The 17,500-nt window shown below is 41.4% G+C and overlaps 3 protein-coding genes across 22 annotated transcripts in view; 2 read left to right on the top strand and 1 right to left on the bottom strand.

Annotated features, from left to right (window-relative positions):
* The window catches only part of LOC135220022 (uncharacterized), an 875,986-nt gene that overhangs the window by 437,121 nt on the left and 421,365 nt on the right, over positions 1-17,500 (top strand). The window lies entirely within an intron of this gene.
* Positions 1-17,500, bottom strand: part of LOC135220025 (CD209 antigen-like protein E) — a 677,021-nt gene that overhangs the window by 605,966 nt on the left and 53,555 nt on the right. For 3 of the 13 annotated variants that reach the window (XR_010315550.1, XR_010315549.1, XM_064257346.1), the window contains exon 1: positions 16,786-17,040. The gene's annotated coding sequence lies outside the window, so the exon portion shown is untranslated. Of the gene's footprint in view, positions 1-504; positions 649-5,560; positions 5,689-10,132; positions 10,289-16,785; positions 17,061-17,500 lie in introns of those variants that run through there. The other 10 variants (XR_010315551.1, XR_010315552.1, XM_064257349.1 and 7 more) reach the window with 7 other exon arrangements.
* LOC135220027 (CD209 antigen-like protein E) overlaps positions 1-17,500 on the top strand; it is a 596,816-nt gene that overhangs the window by 571,111 nt on the left and 8,205 nt on the right. The window lies entirely within an intron of this gene.

The following is a 17,500-nucleotide window of genomic DNA, read 5'->3' as shown; positions in this document are numbered from 1 at the left end:
AATTCACTTCAAATTTAGAAAAACCCTGATTTTCGTTTTGATTTCTAACTGGTAGCTCATGGGATATGCTGTGATGCAACCACGGAAAGTTTTCTCCATTTTCACCAAATTGACAACCATTCCTTCTTTTATTCATCCTTTTAGAATACATCATGACAGGGAATATAATGCTAATTTAAAATCAAAAACTAATAAATGTTTATTCTTGAAAGCATTTGCAAAGTTCAAAATCCTCTGCTTAAAGGTAATAAAATAGAGATCTTTTTAAATTAGAATATTCAATTACTTAATCTATACAAGGAAGTGTAAATTAAACTTTACTATAACAATCAGATTTTGAATACACATGTAAATAGACCGACAGACAGGTGATACCCGAAGTGTAGAATTCCACCAAAGGAGCACCTATAAATTGAACAAGTACACATATGTATACCTGTGTACCCTCTTTTAGGTGTTCTCTATAACCTTATCCTACGTCTACTTAAAGGCTCTCCAACTTACCTCCTGGCTTGCAACAAGCACAGTTTGTGCCATAGCAGGCAGAGCTGTCAATTGCACCGTTCAAAGTACTCCAGGCTGGGGTGGGTTTCATGCACGTGCCATGAGCAGCATCACACTGGGGCTTTTCAATGTAGACAGTAACATCTGAAATGACCAGTAGTGGTGAAAACACTCCGCAGACATAGCAGTAAATGCTTAACTCCTCAAATGTTTACAACTTCAGGGCTCTATTTGTATGTTACATAGTTCGGTTTGTCTCACTCGCTTCTTGAGTATTAGTGAAGATTGTATGGAAGACCTAATAATACTGTATTTTTCTTTAGAACTGATAGTTATTCTTTAAGGTTTCTCTTCACAATAGTATACGAAGCAACATTGCAACGTATATCTTTCTCTTAAGGACGATATACGTTAACAGAGAAATTACAATTTTTAAAACCAAGGATTTTGGTGCTCTATACCTTTTTTTCTATTTTTTTTTTTTTATTAAAGAAAACATGGCAAGGAATTGGAATATAAGATTTAGGACAGGCACTGGAAACTAAGAGGTCATTCAGCACTTATGAAAACAGATCAAAGGGGGTTTTCAAGCGTAAACAGGAGGAAAAACGTCGAAGTTGCATTATGAAACAATTATTAGGAGAGGGTGGAAAGTATGATGGAAGAAAGAGAATAAAAATGAAGTTTTTTATTGTAAAACTAATATTGTAATACCTACCTGAACATCTGAATAAGCCCTGGTCACTTACCAGCCCAAACCATCATTTATTAAAAATTTACCAAATCTTTGGTTAAAATAAACGATCAGTGTTGCCAATCTCCTGCCAAACACCCTCGTTACCTAGTTACCAGCCCACCGCTGATAGCCCTGCCTCACGGGCCGATCACACCTGCCCTCTCACGTCAATCATAACTCAATAACTGTATGAGAGGGGAGGAGGGTGGGAATCATTCAGGTGTTCAGGTAGGTATACAAAATATTAGTTTTACAATAAAAACTTCATATTGCAATACACCCCCTGCAACACCTGAATAAGCCCGATTAACAACATTAATTTGGAGGTGGGGAATCAAATCTACTCGGCCCTCCACTGTACCAGTTCAGTCAATATAATTGAGTACGCGGGTCAGTCTCAAGTTATCATTTGTCACTTGTCCAAACTAATCTCCCATGTGTGGAGGGAAAAAACTCCCTGCACCTCTACCCTAAGGTCAAAACTCATTGAGTGCGGGAGGGATACAAACCTGTTTCCTCTCAGCTGGCTATGTGCCTCACCTGAGTAGAGGAAAAACTGAAGACCTCCCATGTGGCTCTCGGCCATCTCCATGTATGGAGAATCTGAAGACCTCCCATGTGGCTCTCGGCCTCTCATGTATGGAGGGAAACTGGAAGGACCTCCCATGTCCTTAAGCCTCTCATGTACGGAGGAGTCAACCATGTCATTGGTGCGTCTGCGACGGTGTCGTCGATCACAGTGATGTCCTCTCTTGTAGTGTTGTACCTGCCTGTCTGTACTCTGCCTGGTTGGCACTTGGAAGAATACCCTCAGATAGACCCAGACATGTTCTTTCCTATCTGTCCTAATACTTAAAATCCTCTCGTGATATATCATATCATGAATATCTTATACATATTCCTAATATTCGCTCCCTACTTTAATACTAACTCAGACAGCAAGATTGTTGGGTTTAAAAATAGAATTTAGGCCAAAGGCCGAGTATTGGGACTATGAGGTCAGTCAGCGCTGAAGGGAAATTGACAAAGTTTGAAAGGTGTGACAGGAAGAAAAACCTCTGTGCACAATGAGTCCAGTGTTAGGAGAGCATGGAAATAGTATGAGAGAATATGAAATCAGAAAGAAGTAAGAGAGAGAGAGAGAGAGAGAGAGAGAGAGAGAGAGAGAGAGAGAGAGAGAGAGAGAGAGAGAGAGAGAGAGAGAGAGAGAGAGAGAGAGAGAGGGAAATACAATCGTCTAGGATAAAGAGAAATATAAAATCAGGGAAGTGAGAGAGAGAGAGAGAGAGAGAGAGAGAGAGAGAGAGAGAGAGAGAGAGAGAGAGAGAGAGAGAGAAATTACAATCGTCTAACATCTCCACTCCGTAAATTGCACCCTCTTCTAAGTTAAAAGGGTATTATCTTAACGATAACATACTCGTCTAACTTCCGTACAGCTATGAACAACCAAACGAGAACTGTGTTAATGGGATCGACTCCTATAACATCACTATTGTATTGATCAGTGTGTGACAGTAATCGAATCCGATAGAAACATCCGTTATTGTATTCATCCGCGTGCGACGGTAATTACTGTATTCATGTTATAAATGCAGCTGAAAGCTAATAAGGCAAAATTAGTGCATCAGCAACCTGGACAGAAGTCCCGAGCTTTTGTAGAATTCAAACGCAGCCGTGGTAAAAGAAAACTAACTAGCATGAGAGCTCATTACTGTTGTTTTTTACACAGACAAAGGATTAATAAAGTATATAAAGTGTAAGGTTCGTAATACCTATGAAAACGAGTGAAAAACGAACGGAATCCTAAATTTAACGCCATCTAACCCGAGGGAAAACTAGCTTCCAATGAGACGTATCAGTCAAATTTTGGTCTTAAATTACATCGTAAGACGAACAGAATGACTTCGTTCCATAAGTTAAGTATCCAGAATATTCATTAATATGCTAACTAGGGACAAAAACATTAACCGAGACCAAGTGATATGGTTGAATCTGGAGCCAAGGAAGAGAGAGAGAAAAAAAAAAAAAAAAAAAAAAAAACAGACTAGCCGGCATCCTTGTCTAAGCCACACCTTACAATAGTGCTGTTTGACGACAAGCTAGTGTAATTGTAATTTAATTGAAAAGTAATAAAATATATATTAAAGGTAATTAAATTAACTTTATTAGGCCTAATATTAATTTCAGTTGTCATTGTAATTTGATAATACGACTGATAATAATTTGTAACTGTAATTGACATAAGCGCAATGTAATTACTGACGGCAATAGTCGGTTAAACGTATGAAGACGTCATACATACGAATTCCTTATATCTGACATCTGATTATATGCCCCAAGATAGATACCTCATTGACTATGTTAAATGTCAACATAGTTGAACACACGTCTCCTTCAAGACGTTTGTACAACTTGGCATAAGTGAGTGTGTTGTTACGTTAGTCATTTTAGTCAATCAGGAGAGAATGAGATGGATACGGCGACGCAAACCCGTATTCGTCATCCGCTGATTCCAGCGTGAATGACTGCCGAGTTAAGTGTTTATACTACGCTAATATGATGATACATATAATACAATTATAATGCTTTAGTCGGACAGAATCCGATCTTCATTCTGTTCGATTACATTCATATTAATTATCCTCAGATCGGATTCTCGTTCGTTTTCAATTACACCTGTACTGAATTATCCGAAGTCAGAATGCCTTGAGCCTACAGCGTTAGCCAATATAAAAATTACTACCGATATGTTGTACAGCGAATACTTTAGGCTAGGCTAGGCTACTGAATATGCATACGATATATCATCGTGAACACTAGGCTAACCGTGGTTAATTTTATTCGATTTCTCTCCATACTGAATATCGTAAGTCAATATGCATTGAACGGAGAATTAGTTTGATATTAACAATTATCGTATCGTATAAGTAGAGGAAAGTAACCTTAAAGACGAAGGAGCATATCTGAAAGACCAACCATGGCCTAAAAGCTTCTGATGCAAGGAACTCGAAGCAGGAAAAGCTAAAGATGCTCTAAGGACACTGTGCCTCTATAAACTACTACTTTTAATAGAAAACCGACCCGAAGAAGCCTGCACTTCTCTTCCTAAACTAAACACTATGTAGCCTATTATCCCTACTTGTCTATATCTGACCTAAGTTTTTATCATCCTGAGAACTTACACACGAGGGAAGGGGAATCTGCTGCCAACACTGCCTGCTCCGCGCCAGGGGGACGGCGGATCCTGCCCTGTGGGCTTGCGGATCCCCATAACCCCCAGCACCGGTTAGGGTTGGTTCTGGAACAGGCAGGGGAGCTGGAAAAGAACGATTAGTAATTTTCTGTATCCCTATGCTCGATCTATCCTCACTTAATCTTGACATAAATCGGGTAACAGAGATGTCATACTCGATGTCAGCTACTCGCGTCTCTTAAAGAGCACTGTCTCTAAGTCTTTATCTTGATCTACGTTAGTCTCTTCCTGCCTACACTTACTTCTTAATACGAGACCTTTCCTACGTTTGAGATACCCTAACATCTGGTCCAAAGACCACTCCTGACATTCCAAACATCTGGTCTTTACATTATATTGAACAGGCCTACAATTTACGCATAAGGAATGACTATCGTGTCATAGGGTACTCATCCTTTTCTTGCATTGTTGGCAAAGACGATACGTTGTTGAACTTCGCTCGTCGTTTTCTGTGATGTCGTGGCCGAGAATGCAGTAGTCGTTGTCGTAGCTTGTGTTGTTTCTTCCTTTGCAGAATCAATGTCTGATGACAAGGTATTAAGAGCAATCCAACCGTTAATCCAAAGGGATGCGTAATTCGTCACCAAAATCAATCAAATCAAAGGTGCAAATGAAGGCCGGGCAAGACCAAAAAGGAGTTCGCTGTGGATACATCTGTACTCCACCGCGAACGATAAGTGATTGACGTGAGAGGGCAGGTGTGACCGCCCCGTGAGGCAGGGCTATCAGCGGTGGGCTGGTAACTAGGTAACGAGGGTGTTTGCCAGGAGATTGGCAACACTGATCGTTTATTTTAACCAAAGATTTGGTAAATTTTTAATAAATGATGGTTCGGGCTGGTAAGTGACCAGGGCTTATTCAGGTGTTCAGGGGGTGTATTGCAATATGGAGGTATAGAAAGAAAGAAAGAAAGAAAGGGGTAACGCTTACAGTGCACTGTGTGTGGTGGGATGGTGGCACTACCTTCCTATGAGGCAAATAATGGCAAGAAATGTCCCTATTAACAGAGAACAGCATCCAGAATGAAGAAGAGGTCTAGCCATTTTTTCGTGTGGAAAGTCACTTACCAGTAATGCAGCAACCAAGTACGACTCACTGCAGCCTTCATGGTAGACGGTAGCATTGCATTGGAAGTTACTATTCTTGTTGAAACATTGTCCTCCATTACTGCTACACTTCTGAAGAGGTGTGCAAGCTGGAAGTTTGAAACAAAGAACATTAATCTTACTCTTCATCTTACAGATGATCTAAAGTTTCAAATCAATTCTCAACCATAGTCGTTGTTTTACACCAAAGCTTTTGTTCCTAATTTCACCAGAAATCCAGTGTGAAATCTAATTAAATTAAAGGGGACATCAATATAAATTTAAAAACTCGAATATCTTTTTCAATCACATATAATAAATCCTATATAACAGAGACGAGTGCATTCCTGACTTAAACGAGGCGCTGGAGGTACAAAAACAGGATATTAGTGCACAAGAGGTGAGAGATGCCTTAAAATCTGTAAAAAATGGAAAAACTACTGGTGTGTGTGGGATATCCACAGAGATACTGAAAACAGGAGGACGAAGGATGATAGAGGCCTTAGGAGTTGTTTTTAGCATAGTTTGGAGAACAGAGGTGGTACCAAGTGATTGGAAAAAGGCAATTATGATACCAATATATAAAAATAACGGAAGTAAAAGGGAGTGTGGTAACTATCGGGGCAAAAGTTTACTGTCAGTCCCAGGGAAGATATTCATGAGAGTGATACTTAACAGAATAAGACCTATAGTAGATGAAAAACTTAGAGAACAGCAGTGAGGTTTTAGAAGTTGAAGGTCAACAGTGGATCACATTTTCACCTTTACACAGATAATTGAGAAAAGATGGGAGTATGCAAAGCCAATACTCTGTGCCTTTATAGACTTGGAGAAAGCGTACGATTCAGTGTGGAGGGATGGAATGTGGAGAGTGGCAGAACACTATGGTATATGTACCACTAAAAGTGATAAGGATACTAAAGAACTGGTATCAAGGTGTGTGCAGCTGTGTACAGATGGATGGACTGCAAAGTGACTGGTTTCCAGTTGGAAGTGGGCTAAGACAGGGATGTGTTATGTCACCCACCTTGTTTAATGTATATATTGACCACATAATGAGAAGAGTGATGGAGAATGAAAACAGAGGAGCTAGTATTAGTGGAGAAAATTTTATGGATTTGGACTTTGCTGATGATGCTGCACTGGTTGCTGATATGTGGCTGGTGCTGGTAAGTATGGTAATGAGGATGGAGACAGAGACACTGAATTTTGGCTTGACCTTCAGCATAATGAAGAGCGAGATCATGGTTGTGAGTAGGGATGACGGTTGGGTGAACATGGAAAACATGTCAACTAGAGGACAGGAACTCAAGCAAGTTGAGAAGTTTGTATACTTGGGAAGTGTGGTAAAAGCAGACGGGAGGCAAATTGAGAATATACAAAGAAGAAAACTAGGAGCAGCAAGAGCTTTTGAAGTTCTGAGAAGAAACGTGGGGTCAAGGCATGAAATCAGCTTGAGAACTAAGACGAGAATATTTAATGCAGTAGTACTGCCAGTCCTGATGTATGGTTCTTCCACTTGGGCACTGACCAGAACAGAGGAGAGAAGGTTGGATGCTTTTGAGATGAAGCTGCTGAGAAGGATACTTGGCATCAAATGGAACGATTTTGTCAGGAATGAAGACATCTGGATGAGCTTGAGGCAAATGCCAGTCAGTATCAGGCCGAAATAGTTCAGACATGTTGAGAGAATGGATGGGAATTGAGACCCCAGGAGAGCACTGAGAGCAGTACAAATAGGAAGAAGACTACTAGGAAGGCCAAGAACGAGGTGGATAGACAGAATTGTCCGAGATCTTGAACAAGAAATCCGGAACGTAGAGGAAGCGAGGGAAGTGGTTCAGGATAGAGACAATGGAGAGGAACTGTATCAGCCTTATGCCATCGGCCGGAGGCGGGAAGATAAAGTAAGTAAAGTAAAGTATAATAAACTACGTCTTTGATTCTATACTGTACTCCCAGTGCTTTCGAAGAATTTCATAGAGATATAAAATGTTTAGAAAGGTTTTTCCATATGGTGAAGTAATAAACTGAGATGGTTTCTGATAAAATGTATAAAAATTCATGAAATACCCATTTCTTTTGCTGTTATTCTTGCTGAAAAGTTAAAATATTCAATGCCAATTAATACTGACAGGTACCCTACAATTAATACAGCCTTGTTCATTACACTTAATACTTTTAGTAACATCTTTTTTAAGTTCAAAATGTTTTTAGACTCTAGTCTCCAATACTCAAACTGAATAATAAAAAAAATATACAATAAACAGTAATCAGTTATAACTATTTATACATAACAAATAAATCTGAATATTTACAAGCATGTTAGTTGGTTATCATTTTTTTTGTACAGAGATTAGGTATCCTTGTGTTATTAGGTAGAGAGCAGGAGAACTTGGTGTATAAATACATACATACATACATACATACATACATACATACATACATACATAACACACACACACATATATATATATGAAAGTAGGCGCCGAAAGTCTTTACACCCCAGTGCAATTTAGGCAAACGCATACACACCGCACCTTTTTCGACCTGTAAAGTAATGCAAAAACTAGTTAAGATTTTGATGGTGTGTCAGTTTACCTTAGACTTTCTAGTATTTGGTAGCACCAAAATTTGGTCTCTTTAGCTGCCTTAAGCCGTTGGGGAACACTTTCAATGAGGTGCTGACGATCTCTGGTTCGATACTGTTCCAAGCAGCGATTATGGTGGCTTTGAGTTTCTCAATATTGGAGCAGTCAACCTTCTGCAAACGTTGTTTAATGATCGACCACAGATTTTCAAATGGGACTAAAATCAGGGGAAGGGTTAGGGGGCCAGTCACTTAAAAGTCCACACCACAATCCTGCAACCAGTCCTAATCAATGGCGTTGTGTGGCACCGTGCGCCGTCTTGCTGAAGAATTGAAGCACCTGTCTTCTCAAAGATCCCCTCTAATATTCATTTAGTACAACGTAATAAATGTGCTGGTTCACTCTTTCATTATTTTCAAATATACACAATTACCCCAAACTCCCTCATAAACCCATAGAACCCCATACCATCAAAGTTTTGGGAAACTTTTCACGAGGACGAATAAGTTTGTCACTGCACTTGTAAAGCGGGGACTTCGCCAAAACTTGCGTTGGAGGTGCTTGCCGAGCAATGGAATGTGGATTCGTCAGTGAACAACACTTTTTCCAGTTATTAACGTCCCATTTACCAAACCTTTGAAAAAAAAAAAAATTTCGTTTCTTAACTTATGGGTGTCAGTTAGCTTGCTCTTCTTAGGAGCCAACAACTCTTGAATCCCAACTTGCGTGACAAGTACGTCTGTAAAGTACGTACTTTACACTTTCTAAAATTTCAGGGTTTTCTTCCCTGAATTGACGAACGCTGTGTGAGGGATTAAGCTGCTCCCTTCTCCAGTAGCGAAATAGATCGTTCAGACAGTAACGGGGGGCCTCCCAGACTTCTTGGCGGGAAGAGGTACCTCTTTCTTCCCTGATGCCTTGTACCTCGCAACAATGTTCTGAACTGTTCGACGCTTCAAACCCGTCTGCCGCACAATTCAGCGGTATAACCCTAATTCAAAACAATGAATGACCTTACACGATCATCCCTAGAAGTATAAGGACCCACCATTACGCATAAAGGCACAGGGAATGGCAATACAAGGGCAACACCATGAGACAAACAAATCCTGACAGGAGTGCCAGCAAAACAAATCGACTTACACTACGACTAATGAGCTACTGATCAGTTATTGTTTCCTTAATCAAGGACACAGTGGAAACAATAAAAGGTGCCAATTAGTCATTTTTTCTCTCAGGCATTTTCCGTGACTGATATGGAGGATTCTTTAAAATGCTGAAAGTCTTTACGCAGCCTTCAGGGTGCAAAGACTTTCAGCGCCCACTTTAGATATATATATATATATATATATATATATATATATATATATATATATATATATATATAATAATATACTATTACAGTCGACCCCCCCCCCCCCCTCATTCATGGTCTTGCAATTCCAAACTCAACCATTTGTGGATAACAGCATAGGGTATAACACCACGGCGGAGGCAACCCTCATCACGGTGGACGGGTCTTATTCACTCGATATTTAATTGGTGAAACATGAATACAATTGCAAAACTCTAAGCATACCATTTAAAAGATTGAAGTTTCGTCAACATAATGGTGATATATGAAAGCCCCATACGAACTAAAATAAGCATGTGAGCTCTTCGTAAAATATGTTTTCAAGGCAGTTTTGAAATCCAATATGGCGGCTACGTTTTGCATGGAAGGTTCTCATCAGTGACGGCCACCATCTTTCCCCAGCCTTCCCAGCACTCATTTGAACAATGTTAGCGTATGTACTATGTAACGTTTATTGATCTTACTCAAGATTGCAGTTGTAATCAGCACAATAAAACAACATTTGTTGCCTATATTAGTGAAAGTATTATTATTATTATTATAAAGTTAAGATTTACCAGCCCAATGAGTTATTCCCGGGGTTATGGTTGGAACTGAATTCATTCTTACCTTGTAATCGGCGGTTTTTATCCTTACTGCCATCACGGAGTTTGCCCCTCCCTCTTTAGCTAAGATATCAAACAAATAAAAAGGCCATGTCTTCATTTACGGGGCTTTATTACATCTATAAGTTTCATACTGCTGGTACATCTTAGCCCGTGAGAACTGAAAGGGCAACAGGTATTTCTACAGAAGCAATCCGCTGTGGCTTAGACTATGGCAATTGACTGATTCCTATGTTATTTTAGTTACTGTACAAGATTTAAAAGTAATATCCATTCGGCCGGCTGTAACTAAGCAGTAATTGACCTTTGAAAGTTACATAATAGCCGCACCAAACTCAAAGGTATATTAAAGTTTAGTTCCAACCAAACGAAAAAAAATATTCCTTACAACCCTTGTAAAGCAACTAAAATAACATAGAAAATGTCATTGCCATAGTCTAAGTCACCGAAGAACGGTCCTATAGGAAGGTACCAAGTATTCGTTACGGTGAAGGAGATGTAGACACAGCCGCCACGTTTAAATTCCCCAACCACCACGGAGCCATAGTTCACTAAGGGGGGAGGGCGGGGGGTAACGCACAGGGGGAGGGCGGGGTAAGGTGGAAGGTACGAGTCGTCTTAGCAGCACCCCACTGAATAGTAACATACCTTGGCGCAACTTTCGGCGAAAGCCTAACACTCATTTCCTAAAACATAATAATTAAGAATAATGTTTGGACCTTACCTTAAAGGGGTGGAGGGTACAAAGCAGCAGCTGCTTTTAAGACTGCGTGGAGGCGGGGTCTTGGGTTCCTCAAAATGCAGCTTGAAATAAGCAACAGCCAAGTACCCGACGAAGTTATACATTCTCCTCCGTATCTTGGAGTTGACTGAATGGGGGCAAAAGACCTGCTTTCTCAGGAGGCCGTGGTCCTGGCAAAACCGATTAGTCGATCATAATTACCTGAGTAAAAGCAGAAAAATCTTGTAACTCATGTAACAATTGTTACATGAAGTTGGCAAAGAGTTCCTGGTGAGGGGCTGGGGCGAGCGTGAAGTAGATGCAGCAGTGGATGTCATGGCGGCAGATTCAACAGTGTTTGGAGTTCTACAGTTAGGAGGTGGCAGGAGGCCAGACCGTAGAAAACAGGGTAGAGAGGTGGGGTGGAGTAGTAAAAATGGCTTTGATGTTATTGGTTGAGGCAGGGTGGGGCTGAGGTAAATGAACAAGCACTTAACAAGATAAGTTGGCAATGTTAAGGGTAATAAAAGTAAATGGGTAGTTAAGGAACTAAATGTAAATGTGGGATGGGTTCAAAATATGAAATAATACAAATACATATATAACGGGCCCAGGAGGGGGTGGGATTTAAGTCCTGGGTGGTAAATGTGTAATAGGGCCTATAGTTGTTTTAATAAATACAAAAGACCAAATTAAACATAGGTTAGCATATAACAAAACTAATTAAACTTGTAGGGGATGTTGCCTGACCAGGGGTGGGTTGGGCCTGCTGTAACCCCCCTTAAAGAAAGAACCAAACCAACCTAACATAACCTAACCTAGTCAGATTGTACCTACCGAGTAGGAACCTTACCTAGTAGCAATGTGCCTGACCGGGGGGCTAGTAGCAAATTGTGCCTAACCGCCTTTGCCCCCAGGGGGTAGTAGGCCAATGTTGCCTGACCAGGGGGGCTTGACCCCCCCAGGGGGGTCCCCCCCAAAGTAACCCCCCTAATGGGGAAATGAACCTCGTAGGAAGAACTCGCCCCCCGTACCCCCCCTTAAAGGCCTAACCTAACCTAACCTAGTAGGGAAATACTAGGCCTAACGTAACCTAGTAAGGAATGTAACCTAACCATAACCTAACCTAACCTAAACCTAGTAGGAATATTGCCTGACCAGGGGGGCTTCGCCCCCCCGTACCCCCCCTTAAAGGCCTAACCTAACCTAGTAAGGAATGTAACCTAACCAAACCTAACCTAGTAGGGAACATTGCCTGACCAGGGGGGCTTCGCCCCCCCATAACTACCCCCCCTAAAGGCCTAACCTAACCTAGTAAGGAACGTAACCTAACCTAACCTAGTAGGGAAATACTAGGCCTAACGTAACCTAGTAAGGAATGTAACCTAACCAACCTAACCTAACCTAACCTAGTAGGGAATATTGCCTGACCAGGTGGGCTTCGCCCCCCGTACCCCCCCTTAAAGGCCTAACCTAACCTAGTAAGGAATGTAACCTAACCAACCTAACCTAACCTAACCTAGTAGGGAACATTACCTGACCAGGGGGGCTTCGCCCCCCGTACCCCCCTTAAAGGCCTAACGTAACCTAGTAAGGAATGTAACCTAACCAACCTAACCTAACCTAACCTAGTAAGGAATGTAACCTAACCTAGTAGGGAATATTGCCTGACCAGGGGGGCTTCGCCCCCCCGTACCCCCTTAAAGGCCTAACCTAACCTAGTAAGGAATGTAAACCTAACCTAAACTAACCTAGTAGGGAACATTCGCCTGACCAGGGGGGCTTCACCCCCCCCGTACCCCCCCCCCTTAAAGGCCTAACCTAACCTAGTAAGGAAAGCGTAAACCTAACCTAACCTAGTAGGGAATATTAGGCCTAACGAACCTAGTAAGGAATGTAACCTAACCAACCTAACCTAGTAGGGAAATATTGCTGACCAGGGGGGCTTCGCCCCCCGTACCCCCCCTTAAAGGCCTAACCTAACCTAGTAATGGAAGTAACCTAACCAACCTAACCTACCTACCTAACCTAGTAGGGAACATTGCCTGACCAGGGGGGCTCCGCCCCCAGTACCCCCCCCTTAAAGGCCTAACCTAACCTAGTAAGGAACGTACCTAACCTAACCTAGTAGGGAAATACTAGGCCTAACGTAACCTAGTAAGGAATGTAACCTAACCAACCTAACCTAGTAGGGAATATTGCCTGACCAGGTGGGCTTCGGCCCCCCGTACCCCCCCTTAAAGGCCTAACCTAACCTAGTAAGGAATGTAACCTAACCAACCTAACCTAACCTAACCTAGTAGGGAATATTGCCTGACCAGGGGGGCGAAGCCTAACCAACCTAACCTAACCTAACCTGTAGGGAATATTGCCTGACCAGGGGGGCTTCGCCCCCCTTACCCCAGCCTCTTTAAAGGCCTAACCTACCTAGGTAAGAATGTAACCTAACCAACCTAACCTAACCTAACCTAGTAGGGAACATTGCCTGACCAGGGGGGCTTCGCCCCCCCGTACCCCCCCTAAAGGCCTAACCTAACCTAGTAGGAACGTAACCTAACCTAGTAGGGAAATACTAGGCCGTAACGTAACCTAGTAAGGAATGTAACCTAACCAACCTAACCTAACCTAGTAGGGAATATTGCCTGACCAGGTGGGTTTCGCCCCCCCGTACCCCCCCTTAAAGGCCTAACGTAACCTAGTAAGGAATGTAACCTAACCAACCTAACCTAGTAGGGAATATTTGCCTGACCAGGGGGGGCTTCGCCCCCCCGTACCCCCCCCTCCCCCTTAAAGGCCTAACCTAACCTAGTAAGGAATGTAACCTAACCAACCTAACCTAACCTACCTAGTAGGGAACATTGCCTGACCAGGGGGGCTTCGCCCCCCGTACCCCCCCTTAAAGCCTAACCTAACCTAGTAAGGAACGTAACCTAACCTAACCTAGTAGGAAATACTAGGCCAACGTAACCTAGTAAGGAATGTACCTAACCAACCTAACCTAGTAGGGAATATTGCCTGAACAGGTGGGCTTCGGCCCCCCGCCCCCCCTACCCCCCTTCCCCAAAGGCCTAACCTAACCTAGTAAGGAATGTACCTAACCAACCTAACCTAACCTAACCTAGTAGGGAATATTGCCTGACAGGGGGGCTAACGTAACCATAAGTAGGGAATGTAACCTACCACCCCCCTAACCTAACCTAACCTAGTAGGGAATATTGCCTGACCAGGTGGGTTTCTTGCATTCGCCCCCCCGTACCCCCCTTAAAGGCCTAACCATACCTAAGTAAGGAAGTACTTAACCCATTAAAGGAAATAATAGGCCTAAACCGTACACCTAAGTAAGAATGAACCTAACCAACCTAACCTACCTAACCTAGTAGGGAATATTGCCTGACCAGGTGGGTTTTCGCCCCCCCCGTACAAAACCCCCTAACGAACTAGTAAGGAATGTAACCTACCAACCTAACTAACCTAACCTATAGGGCAATATGCCTGACCATGGGGGCTTCACCCCTGTACCCCCCCCCTTAAAGGCCTAACCAACCTAGTAAGGAATGAAAACCTAAACCAAACCTAACCTAGTAGGTAACCAAGTAGGGAATGTAACCCCCCCCCGGTATCCACCCTTGAAGAACTAACCAACTAGCCTAACCGGGTAACCCCCTCAAGGAAGTAAAACTAGTAGGTAAACCAACCACTAACAAACTAAACCTAAGGGTATGTTGCCTAACCGGATGGGATTTGGCCCCCAGTAGGTAAAATGACATATAAACCTAACTTTGATGGGTGTGGAAGTGTTTGTAAAATGTAAAAAGTAACCATACATAACTGCGTAATAGTAAGGAAACTGGAAGGGAGGTGTAAATTGTAATGTCTGTAAAAGTGTATAATGGAATATATTGAAATGTAGTTTTATAAGAATAATGGCAAACTATATATTTAAAAATTATATTGAAATGTAGGTTTTATAATAATAATGGCAAACTTTAATATAGGTATTGGTATCGTGAGAAATGCATTGTAAATGGTGTAACGTAAAGAGCCAGTCGTGAATACTGGAAAGGGAGGGGGGATTGAATTGTGTATAAATGATATAGGGAGTGTGTATGTAATATGCAACGCAATGTGCAATTTTCACGTAACAGGTAGGTAGGTAGGTAGGTATCGAAACGTCCTAAAACTGAGTTTCTATATCAACACGTAGGCATTTTTAGGTGTCTGTCCTCAATTATAACATAATATTTCAAGTTATATATGGTGAAATGATTAGGTGGGGATATTTCAAAACAGTTATTATACAAATACTATGGAAAAATGAAAGGAATAAACACTAGAATTCACATAACATGTTTAATAAACAAAATAGCTAAATGCTTTTATGTAACTCAACGTATGGTTACCAGCCAGGGTTCCCAGATGACACCACTACCAACCAGCCAAAGTCTACCATGAAACCAGCCAAAATCCCGCAAATGGTAATCCAAAACCAACCCAAATAACCGGCAAATATATGTGCGTTATATCTATCTTTATAAATGCATATTTTTTATCATATATGCTTGTATAGCGGCATCATAGTTTTAGTTAGATAATATAAACTAATATAAGAATGCAGGAAAAAAAAACGAGAATGAATTGAAATTTTGAAATGAGGCTCGTTCCCTGAGAATCCGGCAGCCTGTTTTGTGGTCATCTGGTGTGTGTGTGATTTTTATTTAATTCCATCTACATATTTTGCTTAATGTTACCAAGTTTTTACTGAAAACCTATTCAAATTCCCCAGATTTTCCTGAAAAACCTTCAAAAATTCCCAATCTGGGGAGAGATTCCTCAAACGTGGGATCAGTGTTTAGCTCAAATAGAAAGTGTTTGAAAACCAGCCAAAAATACCACTAACCAGCCAAAGTGAATTTTTACCCACCAAATTAGGAAAAAAAGCCAAATTTGGCGAGAAACTGCCAAATCTGGGAACCCTGTTACCACCCAATCCTTCACTCAGTCCGGTAGCAATGTAGGGGTCATACTGTAACGTGTTTGGCTAAATACATATATCCCTCCGTAAACCCCCACCATTTCTTTCCTCACTAAGAAGTCCGAGTTTAGGCCAAAAGCTCCCTTACAGTTAGCGCATGGCGCAGTAGCATTAGCGCATGCGTAGTAGGATTCATTGTTGTGGTAGTAGTGGTAGTAGACAAATATGGATGTGGAACGGCTCCTCCCACTATAGCTAGTTTTGTTATTCTTATTTCCGCCTGTATTTCGTGTTTTTAAAAGTGATAAATGTGGGAAATACCACAATAACACGGCAAAATCTCCCCCCAAGGTGGTTTCTCCCCACCCAAAACCCCGGTTCCCACTGGGGGTCCCCTTACCGTAGGATAGAGTTGGGGTTTTGTCCCCCAAACCCAAAACCCCGGCGGGGGGTTCCCAATGGGAATCCCCTTTACCGTAGGATAGAGTTCAAAGGTAAATTAGAGTCGTCCGAATAAATATTACTTCAAATTCTTGCTCAGAGGTAAAACTCGCATAGAAAAACTGCAACTGCCATACTCTGGGCCGCCGCGGATAGGTACACTAGATCTACCGGGCAACAAAGTAAAAAACATTACTAAAAACTCGGTGGGCACTAAAATACCTAAAGTTTACCCAGGCTACCTAACGGGGTAGGCTAGGCCTTAAGTCAATTATGTAAACTGCATTTATTTAATCATTTCCTAACTTATTACCTAGGCTAGGCCACTTATATACTATAATAGTCCCCCTAAAAACAAATGCAGAATAGCCTACACACATAAAATATAAAACGTAGTACTAGTTCACTTCACTCAGCCGAATGGAAGATACCTACACAAAGCATGGTAGGTAGCTTAGGGTACTACACTTTTATCTTATTCATGTGGCTCAAAATAATGACAACAAAACGATATTATTCTCACCTTTTGGCCTTATCAATAAGCACACGTACTCAAAAAAGACTCGTCTATGAACTACTAATCATGCAATATCGAGAGTGCATGCTGCATGCATGGTGACTGTGGCAGTTATCATAGTTATGCTCGGGGAAATATTACAGAGTTAAAGATAAAGCAAAAGCGCGACTTCGTTTGGCGATCTTCTATAACTTGTACATAGGTTTCTACACAAGACCTTAGTATTCTTTGTAAAGGCACATCTTTCCTTTTATTTGTGTGTTGAGTCTCTGACACTTACAAACATCTTCTTTCCGGAAATCAGAACGATGACAATAGTAAACTACCAAAGAATTATTTCTAATTTTACAGAAATAAATCCTTTATGAAAGCTAACTCACATATTTATAGTAATGTTTTTAAATTTGAAATAAAAATGCAGAAAAATAGAAAACTACTGAGAGAGCCATAAAATATAACTTTGAGACAATCCTGATGCCATGGCAACATTATCGTACAGGCGATTATAATAGTCCAGGTATATTTACAACTAGTGAGTGAATCCATATACCCACTCTACATATCCGACTGACCAACTTTCTTGGTAGACGATGTAAATAAGAGAGAGAGAGAGAGAGAGAGAGAGAGAGAGAGAGAGAGAGAGAGAGAGAGAGAGAGAGAGAGAGAGAAGGGGGAGGTTGTTTAAAGATGTCCATCTGAGAAGTGTATGCACGCACATGTA

Source organism: Macrobrachium nipponense, chromosome 1, assembly GCF_015104395.2.
Source record: "Macrobrachium nipponense isolate FS-2020 chromosome 1, ASM1510439v2, whole genome shotgun sequence".
Lineage (NCBI taxonomy): Eukaryota > Metazoa > Arthropoda > Malacostraca > Decapoda > Palaemonidae > Macrobrachium > Macrobrachium nipponense.
Note: the sequence above shows the minus strand (reverse complement) of the source record. Positions and strands in the feature narration are given on the sequence as shown.